The following is a 17933-nucleotide window of genomic DNA, read 5'->3' on the forward strand; positions in this document are numbered from 1 at the left end:
GCGTGCATCGAAAGTATGTCATTTTTATTTTAACCATCTCGTGGAATATTAATTAAAATCTATCTAGAGTTTAGCTAACCTTAATGAAAAATAATAATATCCACACCATAAGATACTTGTCTTCTTTCTTATCACTTCAATCAAAAATTATTAGCGTGCATCGAAAGTATGCCATTTTTATTTTAACCATCTCGTGGAATATTAATTAAAATCTATCTAGAGTTTAGCTAACTTTAATAAAAACTAATATTCACACCATAAAATACTATTCTTCTTTCACCTCAATCGAATTATTAGCGAGAGCATGATATTTTTATTTTAACCATCTCGTGAAATATTAATTAAAATCTATCTTTTTATTAAAATCTAGACTTTAGGCTAATCTGAAAAGTAGTATCCACACTATAAGATACTTTTCTTCATTCTTATCAACTCAACCAAATGATTAGCGTGCATCGAGAACATGCTATTCTTTTTTTAATCATCTCGTGGAATATTAATTAAAATCTCTAAACTTTGGCTAATCTTAGTGAAAAGTAGTATCCACACCATAAAATACTTTCCTCCTTTCTTATCACTTCAATCGAATTATTAGTGTGCATTGAGAGCATGCCATTTTTATTTTAACCATCATAAAATACTTTCCTCCTTTCTTATCACCTCAATCGAATTATTAGGAAGAGCATGCCATTTTTATTTTAACCATCTCGTGGAATATTGATTAAAATCTAAACTTTAGCTAATCTTAGTGAAAAGTAGTATCCACACCATAAGATACTTTCCTTCATTCTTATCGCCTCAACCAAATGATTAGCGTGCATCGAGAATATGCCATTTTTTTTTAATCATCTCGTGGAATATTAATTAAGATCTATCTTAATTAATTTAGATTAGCTAACCTTAGTGAAAAGTAATGTCCACACCATAAGATACTTTCTTCCTTTCTTATCACCTCAATCGAATTATTAGAAAGAGCATTTGCCATTTTTATTTTAACCATCTCGTGGACTATTAATTAAAATCTATCTAGAATTTAGCTAACCTTAATGAAAGATAATATCCACACCATAAGATACTTTTCTCCTTTCTTATCAAAAATTCTCCTTCAATCAAAAATTATTAACGTGCATCAAAAGTATGCCATTTTTATTTTATTATTTTATTTATTTTATTTATTTATTTAATCATCTCGTGGAATATTAATTAAGATCTATCTTTAGCTAACCTTAGTGAAAAGTAATATCTACACCATAAAATACTTTCCTCCTTTCTTATCACCTCAATCGAATTATTAGGAAAAGCATGCCATTTTTATTTTAACCATCTCGTGGAATATTAATTAAAATCTAAACTTTGGCTAATCTTAGTGAAAAGTAGTATCCACACCATAAGATATTTTTCTTCTTTCTTATCACTTCAATCGAATTATTAGTGTGCATTAAGAACATACTATTTTTATTTTAATCATCTCGTGGAATATTAATTAAAATCTGTCTAGAGTTTAACCTTAGTGAAAAGTAATATCCACACCATAAGATACTTTCCTCCTTTCTTATCACCTCAATCGAATTATTAGAAAGAGCATTTGCCATTTTTATTTCAACCACCACCTCGTGGAATATTAATTAAAATCTATCTAGACTTCTATCTAGGCTGTGTAACCGGGATCCGTGAACGGAAAAAAAGATTCATACGTCCGGTATCAAATTAGTGAAAAGTAATACAAGACGGGGGTATACGGTAACAGAGAATAATACAATTCTTTTTCCAAGCATTAAATGGATCGAGTTTCGGTTAAAGGTTAGAAGGGTAAAAAGCGGGACCAGTCTGTCTGACTGGTTCGAGAAACGAATCGCGACTACCTTCGAGTTATAGGAACGCGGAACAAACTGCTATTATTACTAGCTTTTTTATTAGTCACGTTCCAAAGACCGGGCTCACTAATTTACAGAGACGTTCACCGTCGAACACCCAACTTTCAAAGAACTTCTTGTTAACAAGCCCCGCCTAGTATTTCCCGATTTCTTGTTTCCTCCCGCATTTACAAAGCCCCCCCCCCCCTCCTCACCTCGCCCCCTCAGAAACATTAGTATTTCTATTTCGGCTCTTAACCGCTCTTCAGAGAGTCGACGATATGAAATATTGGGCCATGGGAATTTTAACCATACCCGATTAAACAGGAATCTGCTACCATTAAACAGAGAAATAACATTTCCCTTTCTTTCCTTCTCTCTTCCTTTTCTTTCATTAATCTCAATACTCTAATCTAAACTTTTTTTATTTTACCCATCTTAAGATTTTAAACTTCCTTCGAGTCGAAAAGAACACAAATTTACATTCTTAATCTTCTTAATCTCATGGGAATAAAAATTAAACGTGCAAAATAGATAATAGAAACGAGACATGTTCGATCGAGTACGATCGGAGAAGGGAGATAGAAGGAGAGAGAAAAACTGTAATTGAGATGTAAAAGGAGGAAGAGGTCTAAGATTCGAGGACCAAGGGCGTAACAAACGAAGGGCCACTTCCTCTCGGCGGGCCGGCACCACGGATAAAGCCGAAGGATCGATGTGAAGCCTTCCGCTGCCGCCTCCTTCCCCCCCCTCTCCACTACGCGTGGCGCGGAGCACACGCAAGCGCAGCGACGCGAAAACCGTGTTTATTATACGTGCTTTATGAACGGGCGCGCACGCAAAAACCAATTTCCCTTCTTGCCCGCGTTTACACGTTTCGTTCGAACGGCGGAGAGCTGTCCTTTGGCCTTCTCTTTAGACAGTCACGGCTTACGAGAGTTTAATTGAATTCTGCCCGCCTCTTACATTTTTCTCCATTTCTCTCTCTCTCTTTCTTTTTTCTCTTCTTTTCTGTGACGAGTGTCTCGCGACGTTTATTTATTTTATTTTTTTCGTAGAATCGACAATATCGATCAGAGGAGTTCGATCAGGTTTTTTTTTTTTTTTTTTTTTAGAAAGAATTAATCACACAGAGTCTCGTATTAAGGATTCGATTCGGGGAGAACGGTATTCGATTCGCGTCGTGCACGTACCGTTTCACCTATTTGTCCACGTTCGAATGTTAACAAGATTTGGGGATAAGGTATTCAGTGGACGAAGCATGGATTTTCCGCGGCATCCTCGCGAATTTCTCCATTTCACGGGCGATTTGTCCACCGGGTGGGGGAGGAGGGGGAAAAGGGGGATTTGGAGCGCGAGGTCAGTACGCGACGACTTTTTAAATCTCATCTGCTGACGATCTCACATCTCTATCCCAACATCCTTAGATCTTGGAAACCGATTCTGGATGTGGTAAATCGTTGTAGAACGGATAAGTTTCTTTCTTTCCTTCCCTTTTTCCTTTTATTTTATCAAAAGTTTTCCAAGGAGGAGTCATTAGTTACGTATTCATTGCTTCTTCGTGGTCAGTTTTAAAACTTCTGCCGGGTAATAATATAACGAATATCGCGAGAACATCGAGTTTTCGTTAAATTTCGAATGTACGTTGTTATATATAATATTCCTATATCAAAAGAGAAAATTGTTGGAATAACGCATAAGGGGACGTATTCGAAAAAGGAGAGTAATTATGAATACATTGCTATCGTTGCAGAAAAGGAAATTCTTCAAATAACGCATATTTAAAAATTCTTCCAAAACGATAAAAGGATTGCTTGCCTTATTTCTCCTTAATTTTAAATAAGAGCAATTAGAAATATTGCTATTGTTGGAAAAAAGAAAATTCTTCAAATAACACGTATTTAAAAATTCTTCCAAAAGGATACAAAGAATTTCCTTGCATTTCGTCTTGTTCCTCCTTAATTTTAAATAAGAATAATTACATTGCTATCGTTGCAAAATTCTTGAAATAGCACATATTTAAAAATTCTTTCAAAACGATAAAAGAATTCCTTGCGTTTCATCTTGTTCCTCCTTAATTTTAAATAAGAATAATTACATTGCTATCGTTGCAAAATTCTTCAAATAACATATATTTAAAAATTCTTCTAAAACAATTTCTTACATCTTGCCTTATTCCTCTTTAATTTTAAATAAGAGCAATTATATTAAGAATATATTGCTATCGTTGGAAAAAAGAAAATTCTTCAGATAACAGATAAAAGATTTTTAAAAAATTCTTCCAAAACGATTGAAGAAAGATTCCTTGCATTTCGTCTTATTCCTCTTTAATTTTAAATAAGAATAATTACAGATACATTACTATCATTAAAAAAAAAAAATTCTTCAAATAACACATAATTAAAGAATAATTATAGATAATTTTAAATAAGAGCAATTACATTGAGAATACATTGCTATCATTGGAAAAAAGAAAATTCTTTAGATAACAATAATAATAAGAGTGCATATTCAAATATCCTTCCAAAACGATTGAAGAAGGATTCCTTGCATTTCATCTTATTTCTCCTTAATTTTAAATAAGAATAATTACATTGCTAAATTTTAAATAAGAATAATTACAAAATTAAATAAGAATAATTGCAAAATTCTTCAAATAACACATATTTAAAAATTCTTCCAAAAATAAAAGAATTCCTTGTGTTTCATCTTGTTCCTCCTTAATTTTAAATAAGAACAATTAAAAATACATTGCTATCGTTGAAAAAAATAAATTCTTCAGATAAGAATGCATATTCAATTTTAAAATAAAAATAAATTAATCATAAAAATAATTACATTGCTAAATTTTAAATAAGAATAATTATATTGCAAAATTCTTCAAATAATATAATATAATAAAAATTCTTCCAAAAATAAAAGAATTCCTTATATTTCACCTTATTCCTTCTTAATTGTAAATAATTATTACATTGCTATCTATTTTTTCATTGGAAAAAAGAAAATTCTTCAGATCACACATAAAAGAACGTTCTTTTAAAAATTTTTCCAAAACAATTGAAGAAGGATTCCTTGCATTTCGTCTTATTCCTTCTCCTTAATTTTAAATAAGAATAATTACAGATACATTGCTATCGTTGCAAAATATCGTTGAAAAAAGAAATTCTTCAAATAACACATAATTAAAGAATAATTACAGATACATTGCTATGGTTGCAAAATTCTTCATATAACAAATATTTAAAAATTCTTCCAAAACGATCGAACAAGGATTCCTTGGATCTCGCCCTGTTCCTCCGATTGTAAACGAGAGCAATTAAGCGAAATTACGGATACATTGCTCATCAGCCGGGATCATCTTATCCCTAACCCGTAGGAAATGGGGGACGGGTCTATTATCCTGGCGAAAAGTTAAATGAATTATCTTTTGAGAAGAGGTGGTTTGCCTTTATAGGCTGTTGGAGGGCCATTATAACGGGAGCGAGGAGGTATAATCCGCGCGGAGGAGGATGCGGAACGCGGAAAAGTTGGTAAAACTGACGTTCCGGTAATTAGATTCAACGGTGCAAAAGGGCAACCGCGCCCTGCTTGACAGCGGGAAACTTGCTCCGATCCATTTCAATGAGCGATTATAAAATCCGTCTACGGCTTCTATATACTTGCCCGCGCGCGTATTTTGCAATTATTATTTTCATTTACATAGTAACCGACTCCCTCCTCTTTCCTCCCCCCTATCCGATAGTTGCTCCTTCCCTACTCGTTCGTTCGTTTCTTCCTTCCTTCCTACCTTTCTTTCCAAAACGAAAACAATGATAGGACACGAAGGAGATCGGTGTTTAATCGTCCTTGTATAATGAGCAGGATAAATGACGGGAATTAATTTTCCGGCTTACGTATGTACGTAAATCGAAGAATATATATATATATGTCCATATTGCGCGATATCGAGGATTGTAGGGTGAGGGTGTAGGATTGGAGGGTGAGTCTCGTTAGACGATCGTAGAAAATTCCGAGAAAATTTCACATATTTAAAAATTCTTCTTCCAAAACGATAAAAGGAATTCCTTGTATTTTGTTTTGTTCCTTCTTAATTTTAAATAAGAACAATTATAGATATATTTCTATCGTTGGAAAAAAGAAATTCTTCAAATAAAAAATATTTAAAGAATAATTATAGATATATTGCTATCGTTGGAAAATTTTTCATATAACATATATTTAAAAATTCTTCCAAAATGATAAAAAGAATTTCTTGTATTTCGTCTTGTTCCTCCTTAATTTTAAATAAGAATAATTACATTGCTATCGTTGGAAAAAAGAAATTCTTCAAATAACACATATTTAAAGAATAATTATAGATCATTGGAAAATTTTTTGTATAACACATATTTAAAAATTCTTCCAAAACTATAAAAAGAATTCCTTGCGTTTCGTCTTGTTCTTTCTTAATTTTAAATAAGAGCAATTACATTGCTATCGTTGGAAAAAAGAAATTCTTCAAATAATTACATATTTAAAAAATAATTATAGATCATTGGAAAATTTTTCGTATAATAATATATTTAAAAATTCTTCCAAAAGAATTCTTTGCATTTCGTCTTCTTGTTCCTTCTTAATTTTAAATAAGAGCAATTACAGATACATTGCTATCTATTTTTTCATTGGAAAAAAGAAAATTCTTCAGATAACACATAAAAGAACATATTCAAAAATTCTTCCAAAACGATTGAAGAAGGATACCTTGCATTTTGCCTTATTCCTCCTTAATTTTAAATAAGAGCAATTAAAAATACATTGCTGTCGTTGCAAAATTCTTCAAATAACACATATTTAAAAATTCTTCCAAAACGATAAAAAGAATTCCTTGTATTTCGTCTTGTTCTTTAATTTTAAATAAGAGCAATTACAGATACATTTCTATCGTTGGAAAAAAGAAATTTTTCAAATAAAAAATTCTCTTTAAAGAATAATTATAGATACATTGCTATCGTTGGAAAATTTTTCATATAACACATATTTAAAAATTTTTCCAAAAGAATTCTTTGCGTTTCGTTTTCTTGTTCCTTCTTAATTTTAAATAAGAACAATTACAGATACATTTCTATTGTTGGAAAAAAGAAATTTTTCAAATAAAAAATTTTCTTTAAAGAATAATTATAAATACATTGCTATCGTTGGAAAATTCTTCATATAACACATGTTTAAAAATTCTTCCAAAACAATTCCTTGCATTTCGTCTTCTTGTTCCTTCTTAATTTTAAATAAGAGCAATTAAGAATATCGCTGGAGAAAAGAAAATTCTTCAGACAACGCATAAATTTTTATCTAAAAATCCGAAACGATCTTCGTCGAATTTATTATAGAAAATTGATCCAGACTCTCTTTCTCTCTCTCTCTAATCCCATGGAAGAACATCTTTTTCAAAAATAATCTCGTCAGATGGCATCAAAAAACATCGAGAAGGGAGTATTGCGATCTAACATGCCACTTGTACGCGTTGTATATAAAACATTAGGAGGTAATAATAATTATTCGTTCCGTTCATTTTCTGCGGCGCAGAACTCGCAGACTCGAGTCGTAGAAGGCGAGGGTGGGAGGAGGAGGACGAAGAGGAGGGGGAGAAAAGAGAAGGAGGGAGCGGAAAGTGGTGGCTGCGCCGCTTGTCCGCAGGCTTGTTTCCGCGCTTTGAGCATGTATTCTGTCGTTCCGTGAACACGGCCGAGTTAACCAACCTCGCGACCATCGCGAAAATAACGCCGTGGAAATCCTGTTGAGCGGAAACGGGTCGTCATTCCATCGATCCAATCTGCCCCCATCCCCCCTTTCCCCCCCTTTCTTTTTCTTTTTCGTCTTTCTCCTTCCACCTTCCTCCTCCTCCAACTCTTGTCGCCCGAGCGACGAAAATCCTTCTGCGGACCGAACTTGATTTATATCACGATATCTTGTATTTGCGTACAAATATATTCCCGATGGAAATCGGAATCGCTTTCACCAAGACTCCCTTCACCCCTCTCCTAGCTTCTCCAGGCTAATAAAATTAGCCTCGTCGTCCCCCTCCTTTCTTTCCCTCCCGATTTTCTTCTTCCTTCCATCGATCGAAATCGATCTTAAATCTTGCTACATATATCAAGGATATAGCTTGATCAAAGAATAACAAAATAATCAAACGAAATAATCGAATAATCGTTTTCTTCTCCTTTCGGTCAATTAGATCTGACAACGAGGTTTTTCGAGGTTCGAAGGAAAATCGTTCCACTGATATAAACCTGAGGAGGAGGAGGAGGAGGAGAAGGAGGAGTAAACCGCGAAATAATAGGGACGTATGCAGGCATTATCAGCGCAATTTTCCATGCTCGATGCGTTGAAGTATCGCTTCTAGATGTCGTTAAGTCGAGTTATCTGTACACGAATAATTCCGTGCCGCGTATATACCGCCGCCGTGCACTACATTCACCCTATCTCAGCGGCGCACACACGAGGGGCCCCCCACGTGAACGCGAGGAGAATGGGGAGAGGGAAGCTGGTGGATGGAGCGAGCCAGCCGCCTTTCCTCCCTCGGCGTGCGCGCCGTATACGGGTGTATACACGCGTTATGCAACCCCCTTCCCTCGAACCGCTATCTGGGATCGCTACTTATGGCCAGACACGATCTCTCCACGCTCCACCATTTTTCTCCGATAACCTGCATACCCGGTGCTCTGATAAATAAATCCCGATCTGGGTCATCGATGCGTCGAGGATGGGGACAGAGGATGAGAACCGCTGTGTGTGTGTGTGTGTGTGTAAAGATCGGGGGATATCTGGGCAAACAGCGATACGTTTTCTGATACGATTCGTAATATCACGCGATCGGGTTTATTAAGGGTCGTTTGTTAAGTTCGAGATACGCAATTCCTACGTATTTCGTAGGTGTTTAAGTAGAGCAGAACGAACGTTTTGGAATAAATGTATCGTTTCGAGTCTATCTTCTATGGAGGGTTGGTTTGTTTAGATTTTCGGATCTCGTGTTTTCGTGAGAAAATGTTAGAACGAGCGAAATCTTCGGAAATGTTGGATTAGAATGAAAATTCGTGAAAATTGGAGTTACTGTCTTTAAATCTAAATTGTTTTGTATTGTGATATAATGGAATTTCAAATAAAAAGAAAAAAAGGAAAAAATAAATACTGGGGGTTTTATAATTAAAAATTGTAATCTTCAATTAGGATGAAAATTCGTGAAAATTAGAGTAACAGTCTTTAAATCTATCGTTTTGTATTGTGATGTAATGGAATGGATTTCCAAGTAAAAAAATAAATACTGAAATGGGGGTTTTATAATTAAAAATTGTAATCTTCAATTAGGATGAAAATTCGTGAAAAATTAAAGTAACAGTCTTTAAATCTATCATTTTGTATTGTGATATAATGGAATGGATTTCCAAAAAAGGAAAAAAAGGTTTTATAATTAAAAATTGTAATCTTCGACGATTAGAATAAAAATTCGTCAAAAATTAAAGTAACAGTTATATTTATCATTTTGTGATATAATGGAATAGATTTCCAAGTAAAAGAAAAAAAAGGAAAAAATAAATATTGAAATGGGGAGGGGGGGAGGAATTTTATAATTAAAAATTCTTCAATTAGGATGAAAATTCGTCAAAAATTAGAGTAACGGTCTTTAAATCTATAAATCATTTTGTATTGTGATATAATGGGATGGATTTCTAAGTAAAAGGAAAAAAGAAAAAAATAAATACTGAAAAAATAATCCTGAATGGATTTCGAAGTAAAAAAAGGAAAAAATAAATATTGAAATGGTTTTATAATTAAAAATTGTAATCTTCGACGATTAGAATGGAAAATTCGTCAAAAATTAGAGTAACAATCTTTAAATCTATCATTTTATTCTGTATATATAATGGGATGGATTTCCAAGTAAAAGGAAAAAATAAAAATTGAAATGGGGGTTTAATAATTAAAAATTGTAATCCTCGACGATTAGGATAAAAATTCGTCAAAAATTTGAGTAACAGTCTTTAAATCTACCATTTTGTATTGTGATATAATGGAATGGATTTCCAAGTAAAAGGAAAAAAATAAATACTAAATGGATTTCCAAATAAAAAAAGGAAAAAATAAATATTGAAATGGGAGTTTTATAATTAAAAAAATTGTAATCCTCGATGATTAGAATGGAAAATTCGTCAAAAACTAGAATAGCAGTCTTTAAATCTATCATTTTGTATTGTATATATAATAAGATGGATTTCCAAGTAAAAAGAAAAAAAGAAAAAATAAATATTGAAATGGGGGGGGGAGAGATTTTATAATTAAAAATTCTTCAATTAGGATGAAAATTCGTCAAAAATTAGAGTAACAGTCTTTAAATCTATAAATCATTTTGTATTGTGATATAATGGAATAGATTTCCAAGTAAAACAAGAAAAAAATAAATACTGAAATGGAGGTTTTATAATTAAAATTTGTAATCTTCGACGATTAGGATAAAAATTCGTCAAAAATTAGAATAACTGTCTTTAAATCTATAAATTACTTTGTATATAATGGGATGAATTTCCAAGTAAAAAGAGAAAAAAATAAAAACTGAAATGGAGATCTAATTTCCAAATAAAAAGAAAAAAGAAGAAAAAAATAGATACTGAAATGGAAGATTTTATAATTAAAAATTGTAACATATATATAGTTAAAATTGTGATAATATGTAACACATATAGTTATTTGGTAAAGAGAACTTGTTGCTGATGGGAACGTGGAAAATCTTGTACAGACAATTACGATGATTTTCATAGTAGCAGGACAAGCAGATTGCAGAGAACGAGCGATATTAATATACACAGGCTGTATTAGCGGCGGGTATGAAATTTGAGTCAGGTATTAATCACATCCCAGAGCTTCCATACTAATTTGCTGATACCGATGAAACGCATTAAACATCCCTACTACAATAAATTCCTAATACAATCGACGGTGTGTTACATGAACCAGTGAACCGATTAAAGTTCCCTGTACATGTGCAATATTCGCGAATTAGAACGGTTAAATGAGTGCTTCGTCAGCCTTTGCTCGATTATTAACTGGCCTAGAACAAACCGATAGTGTAAACGCACGCATAATTGCATTATTCGCGAAAAGTAAATATAACAAATAAATAAATATATGCTAACGTGATGCATATATAATCGATTTAAATATAATCGAGAATACATCCAGTTTAAAATTATCGTTTCATCTGTAAATTGAATCGAGACATCTTATCTTGAATCTCTGACTTCTTCAGAACGAAAAGATGAATCCATTTGTGAACAATCAAAAATTTAAGACAAAACTATCGTAGATTCTTTCTATTACAAATAGTATTATTAGACTGGAAAGAAAGTTCTTACTTTTTTTATTTTTATTATTTTCATTTTAAATGCTTTATTTTCGATCAAGTTAAATTGACTTTGTATATAATTTGAAACTGTGATATTAATTTTATTTTCAAATTTTTCCGATTTTTCCCAAGATAAGAAGACAGATTCGAACAATTTTTCTATTCCAATTTCAAACTAGATTCGTAAGCTCGCGATATCAATGAGAATTTAATCCTACGAAATGGCGGTTTAAAAAATTAGAAGAGCCTCGAGAAGAAACGCTTCAAATCTCAGAGAGATGCTGCATTCGACGAGTTTGTCGCCTCCAAGAATTTTATTCGATCGAAAACTTGTTTCTCCTTGCCAAAAGTGCATTGATCGCAACGGTCTTCTTATTTCGATTAATAAAATTAATAAAATTTGAGACGATCTATATATGCATTTGAATTTAATAATTAAAAACAACTTTCTTTCCAATCTAATGATAATCTTTTCCAAAATCCAAATATTTCCAAAAATCAGATTCTTATTTCACTTTTATATGATGTTCGTTTATATTTTCGGACACCGTTGAAAGTTTATCACGATTAATATCGAAAAGCATCATAGATGTATATTATAAAAGCGAGCAAGTGAATGGGTTAGGTTTGATCTCGGTTCGTAACCGTAGCCGGCCGTCAGCTCGTAAAAAGACGTTATAAAATTCCGGGGAGGGAGTTATGCGTGTGTTTAAAAAGCGTTATTAGGTCGAGTTTATGACTCGAAGCCAAGTTCCACCATGTTTCTTTAAACTTACTTCCCCCCCCTCATGAAGAAATTCGCGAATTCTTCAATCCCTTCTCCACGCTTTTAAGCCTCTTCGACCTCTTGTCTTTGCTTTTCTCAAAAAATGAATATCGTTGCACTATCGTTATTTAGAAAATTTCAATAGGGAAACGAATATTCCATTTACATCCACGAAATTATTTGATACGAGATTAAGCAGTTAGGAGAGCAGTGTCCTGCGAGGAACCGAAATGAGCGTAAACTTTAAGCTTCAGTCGTTAAATTAAATTAAATTAAATTTTTAAGAGAGGATAGTAATAGCAGGGTTATTGATCTTAATTTTTTTATCGAGGTAAGCGGAGCAGTTAATTTAGTCTCATTGAAAAATATTCGTAGTGTTGTTTTCATTCACGAATCTTTGTGGTAAAAAGAAAGATGGTTGAAGATATTAAGCAAGAGGTTCGAGCTAATAACGCTGTCGTGTGACGTATTACAGGAGCAGGGATACAGATTAACAATTTCAATCGCTACACATGGAGACCTGTCAACCAACACGCAACAGTGGTACATACACGCGAGTACATACGCTACACGTATTAGCTAGACGCTCTATTGATTTGCAAATCACTTGATGATACGCACTTAACACGTGGCAATGCTATTAATTGATTAACCTTCCTTATTCCTGTAAAATATATAAATTTAAATAAAATTTAAATAAATATTTTCCACTTCGAAAAATAATCAGAAAAAAATTTCATTGAGAATAAAATAAATCTCTCAGAGAGAGAGAGATTTCTATCGTGTAAAAATTTAATAATCTTAAAAGGCGACACTATCCGTGTTTTTTAAAAAAAAAAAAAAGCAACGAATAGGAAAGATAAGGGGATGTAACGGTGGCGCAACTTCAATGACATAGCAATATTTTATACGATCTTTTTATCATGGCGAACGAGGCCATGGTATGGAAGAATTACGGGAGCGTGGAACGCTCTTGTTCCCAACGTTTATATTGCTCCGCGGTAATTGTCTTTTTTAACTTTCGTCCGAGTATAGGTCGCTGTGCAATTTCGTAGCCAAGCTGGTGGACACGTTTAAACATTTCCCGACGGCTTACCTACACCAGAACTTGGGGGGAGGACCACTTAAGGCTTGGTCCACGCTTGACGCGTGTCAATGATGTGTGTCATTGCTCGAGCGTATGTATGTCACGTAGTAGGTGGCCAAACGTGAGAACTTGCGAGTGTAAAAGAGAAAAAGATGCCATTCTTTTGTCGCCATATTGGCCCACGAGAAAGTTTCTCGATGAGAGAAATTTTTCATCTCTTTTTTTTTCCCCCCCTTCCTTATTCGATCGTATATCACTCGAGTTTGATAAAAACGATACCCGAAGAAAAGATCGAACATTTCGTTTCCTTCTAAAGGATCTTTAATGGGAATATTATCCGAGTATCGTTCCCTCTTCGTTAGACGAGACGACTTCTTCGTTAAAAACATACTTCTTTCTTATTATTAAAAAAGATTCTGAGGAATTCTCGAACAAGAATTTCAATTCTTTTCTTTTTAAACAGAGAAACGTCGATATCGAGTTAAAAGAAACGTCTTATTTCGAGTCCTTTCCTTTCGAGAGAGAGAGAATTCGAATATAATCGTCCAAGCTGAGCAGAAAAATCTGATCCCCGTTACACGCGTATCGCGACACGTCGCGAGTCGTTGGTTTTTGGGAAAACAGCGGCGGAAAAGGCGTCCTTTGTCGCGAGCGTCGCCTCTCCCGAAGCATTGTGCGACCGCGACTGAGAGTGGGGTGGCGCGCTCGCGGGGTAGCGCGCATGCGCGGCGTTCGGGGTTGGTCGCGTTGCCTGCCTGCCGACCCGGCGTCTTCGTTAGTTATCGGCGGACCGCGATACGATTCACGTCGCCTCGAGCCGCGACCGGTGGCGAGATGTAAACGTGACCGACGACACCATCGTTTCCAAACGACACCGTCGTCGCAAACGGCGTAGCCCTTGAAACGTGGTGGACACGAGTAAAAAAGTATCATTACCCGCAGTGAAACCACGTCATTTCACACGTTGGATTTTTTTTTATTGCACTGCGTCTCGCGAACAAGTGTAGTGTGTGTTCGACGATCGTTCCTTTGCCTCGTTTTTTCTTTTCTTTTTTATTATTCCGTTTCACCGTGTTTTCTCCCCCCCCCCTTCCGCTCCCCGTGTTTTGTTGGTGACGCATCCCAGGACACGATTCTTTACGAGAATTTATTTCGGACGCAACGTTCGCATCGACCAGGAGTTAGGTATGTTTATTTATCATTTTTTAATGAGTGGTGGTGGTGATTTTAAAATGGTGTTTTTTTTCCACGGTGTACGTGTATACGAGAAAATTCGTAAGTTTATACGTAAGTTCGGGGAAGGGGCGGAGGGGTTGGTGTGTGCGACCTTAGGGTGTTGGACGAGTTCTACGAGTTTAGGAAGCGTTTTATTATCCGACAATCGCGGAGCGCGCAATTACCGGCCACGTTTCGTTCGTAGAACCAATTGTTGCGAACGTTTTTAATCAGGACGCTTAATTCCGCCGGCGGAATGGCTTTAACCTTCGCGTCGGTCCTTGAACTCGATCCAAACATTTGTTTACCATTCACCAGCCTCCATTACAATTTTTCCATACCTCGAAAAATTTCATCGAAACGCGGGCTTATCTCTTCCCTCGGCTTGTTTTTACGCGTAACAATGTGACGAATTATTATTGTCATGCCGGGTACGAGAGGCATACATTCGATTTTTATTTCATTTCAATTTCAAATTTCAACTTTATTAAATTAACAGTTATCAAATTCGATACGACGTGATTTTCATTTTTTTTTTTTTTAAAACAACATGATGGATGATTAATTATTTCTCCATAGAAATATCATCAATTTTTCCGATCACTTTTCGATAAATATTAACTCGAGTGTCTTTTTTATATCCACAATCATCGTTTTTTGGAAAGATAATTCGACAAACGAATTTTTCAGAACAAGCAAAACCTTTCCTTTCTCTCAAAATCTTAACACTCTTCTGTTCCTTTCTTTTCTTTAACACTCTCGACAGTTTCATCCCTTCTAATGGAAATTGAATTATCGAGCGCCTTTTTGAAAATTTATCGCCAGATTTACGCGGCCGAGCCTCGTTAACCGTAGTAGAACGTTATATTGTTCTAAAGGGAGCACTAATCACGAACGGGTTTATATTTGTATCGGTGGGACGAGAGCCGATGAACGAGCCAATGTTTCGAGCGTGTGCAGTCGAACGTCGGGTGCATAGTTGGCGAGATACAGGCGAGTTGTGGCATCGGTATGGCTGATATTACCAGCCGGTAATGTACTGGCCGTCCCGTGCGCCGCGGCATTTCTCAAAACTTTGAAGCGGTCTGTGGTTACAGTTTGAATTGCTTCATTAGATCTTACTTGTACGGAACTAAAGCCATCCGGTTCAATCCCGATGCAACCTCTCTCTCTCTCCCCTCCCTTCGTCCTCCCCCTCCTTCCCATCTTTCTCCACTGTCTGTCTGCCCGTCTGACTGTCTGGCTGATTCCCTTTGTGAGATTTCCAACCGGCATCGGTTTCGGTTTTCGGTATGGCAAAGGGCTCTCTGCTTACCGCTTCTGCTTACTGCAGAATGCGCTCGGTGTCCGTGCAATGGGTGGTCTTTATACGTAGATATATATATATATATATGTGTATGTGCCTTTGTGTTCGAGACTTTTCTTTTCCTCTTTCGTAACTTTTCAAGTTAGCAGGGATTTCGATCTGAAATTTGAAAAGTGGGGAAAAGGAGGATTGGATGGGGAAGGGAGAGAGAGAGAGAGATTGTTATTTTAATGATCTTTTTTTTTTCGAGAGAGCGTATTTGATTTAATATTGAAGAGGGAGCCGTGTCGGTGTTAATTATGTACAAAGTGGAATTTTTCTCTTTCTTCGAAAATTTTTAAGTTTCTTCGAGAACGGTCGGAGAATGGTCGAGGAATCGAGAGACGACGTTTATTATGGCAACGAGGCGGAAGGGAAATATGGAAAACGGACGACTGCGAGGAAAGCTGGCTAACGTTTCCGGTCGCCGGAATGAACTTTCGTTACGAATTCAACTTTTCGAGCAATTTTCATGAGCAACCCCCCCATGAAAGGGATCCCTCCTTCCTTTTATCCCCTTCTATTTGATAACCAATGTAGCGCGAACGCTGATGCGTAGCTTCTCGTGGCTGGAAATTAGCTGTTGAAGAATATTAATATCAAAAGGGATTATACTCGCGAGGAATTTTTCATTAAACGGTAAAGATGAATAAGATAATAACGTAGAAACATTCGCGCAAGATGCATTGTTATATATTTTCTTTCGGGTCCAGTGTCCGGCTTAATCTTTTGGCACGTTTCGAGATCCTCCTCGTCCCACTTGGCGTGTCTTTCGCATTTCTTATTTCGCGTTTCTCTTCTGGATACATTGATTTTAATTGAATTTTTTCTTCTTTTCTTTCTTCAACTTCCAAGAATACGTTATACGCGCGATATCGGATCAGGTCAAAGGTCTTTTCGTCATTTCTGCATTTCCTTTTCGATTCTTAAAAATTTTCCCCCGTTTGCAAGGGGAATTTAATTTTGTTTTCCTATTTCTACTTCGTTTTTTCGAATATTTTTTTACACTACGTGTTTCGAATCTTTGAAAAATCTCTTTTTTAAAAATTTCTTTCCACGATTTTTTTTTTACTCGAAATCGAAAAAAGAATTTCTCGTTCGCATTTTTAATTCCCGAAGATGATAATATTTTTCCAAAAATTTTTTTGGTGGGGAAACGTGAAAGGGGGATAATAATATTTGATTTTATCCTTGTTGAATGAAATTTATACATATCGTTAATAGCGGATTAATTGAAAAATAATTTGTTTTTCATTTACGTATCGCAAAGCGTTTTAATTGGGACTGAAAAGTCGTCCGTTTCCGTCCCATTAGTTTACTTGGCTTCCTTTGATTTGATCCTATGCTCTCCCTTCATTCTTCCATCTTCGATATTAATTTCCAATAAAAAATGTTTACGTTTCCTCACCTTATCACAGATTAATTCTCATTCGATAATTATATATTGCCTCATTAAACGGATATCTCTCTATCCCGCTGATCCTGGACTCCGCCTCTGTAAAATAACTCTTTATTTAAATTTAATTCAATCTTCGAGCGAGAATGGAGTTGATTAAAAAATCGAATCGAAAATGTGAGACACAAGTTATGGATCGAAAAATTTGAAAAATCTAAGTGTAATTAATGCTCGATCCTTTTTTCAAAGAATTCGATACTCTCCTTAAATGAAAACAATATCCGAGAGAAATATTTAAAAGAAAAAATACGAAAGAGAGCCTCCCTAAAACTTCCATCTCCCTCGAGTTCCATCTTCATTATTTAAATCCCATCTTGAATTCTCTATCCCCTTACGAAACTCTTTCGTTTCGAAACGCCCTCGAGATACCCATCTCGTTGATCTGCCCAAACGCATAAAAATTACAAAATTTCCTTCCTCCCCCCCGCAATACGCTGCGCAACGAAAAGAAAGCGCAGGAAAAATATCGTTCGATTGATTTACCCGTGCTCCGCTCAATCTCCATTCCCCGCCACTTTTGAATAATAAATCCGCTAATAACAACGGAGGGGGAGAGAGAGAGAGAGAGAGAGAGAAGAAGAGAGAGAAGGAGAGAAAGGGGATCGGTATTAAATTTCGCGTAAACGAAGCAGCCGCGAGTCGATACCACCCTCTCCTCCTCCCCTCCACGCGCCCAACAGACACACACAGGTATACGCAGCCAGCACACACGTATCGGTTGCTAATTGAATACACCCCCGGTCCGAACTTTAATAATATCAACAGTGATGCATACATTAAGCGACGGGGGTAAATTAACCCGGCCGGTTTCCACCTGCACGTCCACCTGCCGACTCGT

At 35.5% G+C, this 17933-nt stretch overlaps 1 protein-coding gene across 4 annotated transcripts in view; it reads left to right on the forward strand.

Moving 5' to 3' along the window:
* Nucleotides 1-17933, forward strand: part of LOC100577283 — a 400113-nt gene that overhangs the window by 40986 nt on the left and 341194 nt on the right. For 2 of the 4 annotated variants that reach the window (XM_026442340.1, XM_016913393.2), the window contains exon 1: nt 13847-14264. The exons of 1 other annotated variant lie outside the window; for it this stretch is intronic. The gene's annotated coding sequence lies outside the window, so the exon portion shown is untranslated. Of the gene's footprint in view, nt 1-13846; nt 14265-17933 lie in introns of those variants that run through there. One more of the 4 variants, XM_003251199.4, reaches the window with a different exon arrangement.

Source organism: Apis mellifera, linkage group LG8 (genome assembly GCF_003254395.2).
Source record: "Apis mellifera strain DH4 linkage group LG8, Amel_HAv3.1, whole genome shotgun sequence".
NCBI lineage: Eukaryota > Metazoa > Arthropoda > Insecta > Hymenoptera > Apidae > Apis > Apis mellifera.